At 38.5% G+C, this 2,728-nt stretch overlaps 1 long non-coding RNA gene across 1 annotated transcript; it reads right to left on the bottom strand.

Moving 5' to 3' along the window:
• Window positions 1-847: 847 nt before the first annotated feature.
• LOC120058799 lies at window positions 848-2,391 on the bottom strand. Its single transcript, XR_005478060.1, has 5 exons — window positions 2,312-2,391; window positions 2,099-2,224; window positions 1,794-1,949; window positions 1,468-1,555; window positions 848-1,340 (listed from the first exon to the last, which is right to left on the bottom strand). It is a non-coding gene; the product is annotated as an uncharacterized LOC120058799 (long non-coding RNA).
• Between the last annotated feature and the right edge of the window lie 337 nt (window positions 2,392-2,728).

The following is a 2,728-nucleotide window of genomic DNA, read 5'->3' as shown; positions in this document are numbered from 1 at the left end:
TCCCTCAAAACTTGAGATATCTGTGGCATTGTGTTGTGTGACAAAACTGCACATTTTAGAGTGGCCTTTTATTGTCCCCAGCACAAGGTGCACCTGTGTAATGAGTATGCTGTTTAATCAGCTTCTTCCTCTGACATGCACTGTCAACTGTGGGACCTTATATAGACAGGTGTGTGTCTTTCCAAATCATGTCCAATCAATTGAATTTACCACAGGTGGACTCCAATCAAGTTGTCTAAACATCAAGGATGATCAATGGAAACAGGATGCACCTGAGCTCAATTTTATTTCTGTAGTTTTTATAATACATTTGCTAAAATATCTAAAATCCTGTTTTTGTATGCCATTATGGGGTATTGTGTGTAGATTGACGATGATTTCTATTTTTACCTTTTTCACCTTTATTTAACCAGGTAGGCCAGTTGAGAACAAGATCTCATTTACAACTGCGACCTGGCCAAGATAAAGCAAAGCAGTGCGACACAAAAAACAACACAGAGTTACACATGGAATAAACATACAGTCAATAACACAATAGAAAAGTCTATATACAGTCTATATACAGCAAATGAGGTAAGATAAGGGAGGTAAGGCAATAAATATGCCATAGTGGCGAAATAATTACAATTTAACAATTAAGCACTGGAGTGATAGATGCACACGCAATCTCAAATTTGTAACATTTAAATAATTTAGCAGATGCTATTAGGGTTAATAGGTAGTCAACTTAGGGATTCAAACCAGCAACCTTTTGGTTACTGGCACAACACTCCTAACTGCTAGGTTACCTGCCGTCCCGCTAGGTTACTGGCACAACACTCCTAACCGCTAGGTTACCTGCCGTCCCGCTAGGTTACTGGTACAACACTCCTAACTGCTAGGTTACCTGCCGTCCCGCTAGGTTACTGGTATAACACTCCTAACTGCTAGGTTACCTGCCGTCCCGCTAGGTTACTGGTATAACACTCCTAACTGCTAGGTTACCTGCCGTCCCGCTAGGTTACTGGTATAACACTCCTAACTGCTAGGTTACTGGTATAACACTCCTAACTGCTAGGTTACCTGCCGTCCCGCTAGGTTACTTGACGCTCCTCTCTCTGACTCACTCATACTCACACACACACACTAAATAATTTACCGACGCAATAGAAACAGATAAAATGCCGACATTTCTTCTCACTATTATTAATAAAACAGCTCCAGCTAATATCATGAGAACTGTTATGGATGCCACAGCACCAAATCTGCTTCTAGCTGTGGAATGGGATAGTTGTGGTCCACACTCTGAATCCGACCAAGGAGATCCTGGTTTAATTTCCTGAAGTCCCAAGGATTCACATCTATAAACAGAGAAATACTGGACATTAATGAATCATTTATAACTTGGTCATACATCTTTCAGTTTCAGATTTGTGTTAGGTAAATTTGAATTTCAGAGTAAAAACTATTTGTGTAAGCCACACTTACTGTGTGTGTGACTGGCAGGATGTTAATGATCCATCTGAATAGGTGTCACCAGTACAGTCAGAACACACAGTATCTGTAGATGATGTTCCTGCATAAATGAAGGTTTAAACATAACTTTAAATTATAAAGTAAATAAAAACTAGTCTTCCTCAAAACAAACTTGTAAACATTATACTTAAACATTCCCCATGTAATCATTTTGACTTAATTTTAATTGTCAAATTATTTCAATCAATTAAACAATCAGCTACTTTTAATTCAGTAGAGTAACTTGGCACACTAGAGATCATAACAAAATCATGTTGAATACTTGAAAGGAGACCAACCTGTGTGATGGATGTATTGACCAGGTTGACAGCTTCTGTGTTTCTGGGCTATTTTACAACCATTTCTGTTTGAGAACCAACAAAAGAACCCCTCCAGTGGCTCACAAAAATCATCTGTTTGTGATGTGCATGGCTGTTTCACCCTCAAACCCAAATCTATGAAGAACATACAAGAACATGGCTGTTTCATTCATTATCTTAAGCAAACATATTAAGCCAGTCAAATATCAATAATAAATCACATCAACATAGCACATGACGTTAGTATTAATGTCTGGCTGTTATAAATGTAGAACAACTCTCACCTGAATCACAGCTGGAACATGGTGCACATTTCATGAGACCATTGGGCTCATCAAGGAATGTAGAATCAACACAGGACACACAGGAGGTAGTGGTGAATTCAGTACAATGCTTATGTACATGATTTCCTGGGGAATAGAAAATCACAATGTCATGTTTTTCTATTGTTGATCATTTATGAACCTCTGGTGATGATGTAAAGAGAGGTTCCTTACCTGGTGAACACATGAGACAACATGTATCCTCTATTCTGTACTCAGCTCTATCACATGCAATACAGGATCCAATGCTTACATGCACCAATATAATAGTTCTCTGGAAGTAGAAAAAATGTCAACAAATTCCCAAAATCATAACTGATGTGTATTTATAAAACGTACAGATCTAGTTAGCACAATTGTAACCAATATATTCTAATTTCAAATATAATGTAATTATGTAGGACCAGGTGGGGCTTCTGTCAGTGAGCTGGCACCCCCCCTGGTGTGTAAGAATTCAGCATACTGTGTAGTGCCAGGAATGTATGCTGTGTGAAACATGCCGAGCCACAAAATGTGAATAACAGAAATGTTTCACTTACAGTCCATATGAAGGTTTCAAACTGTTCCATGTTTCCTCAATCATCACCAACT

Source organism: Salvelinus namaycush, chromosome 14, assembly GCF_016432855.1.
Source record: "Salvelinus namaycush isolate Seneca chromosome 14, SaNama_1.0, whole genome shotgun sequence".
NCBI lineage: Eukaryota > Metazoa > Chordata > Actinopteri > Salmoniformes > Salmonidae > Salvelinus > Salvelinus namaycush.
The sequence above is the reverse complement of the archived record's forward strand: the minus strand, read 5'-3'. Positions and strand labels throughout refer to the sequence as shown.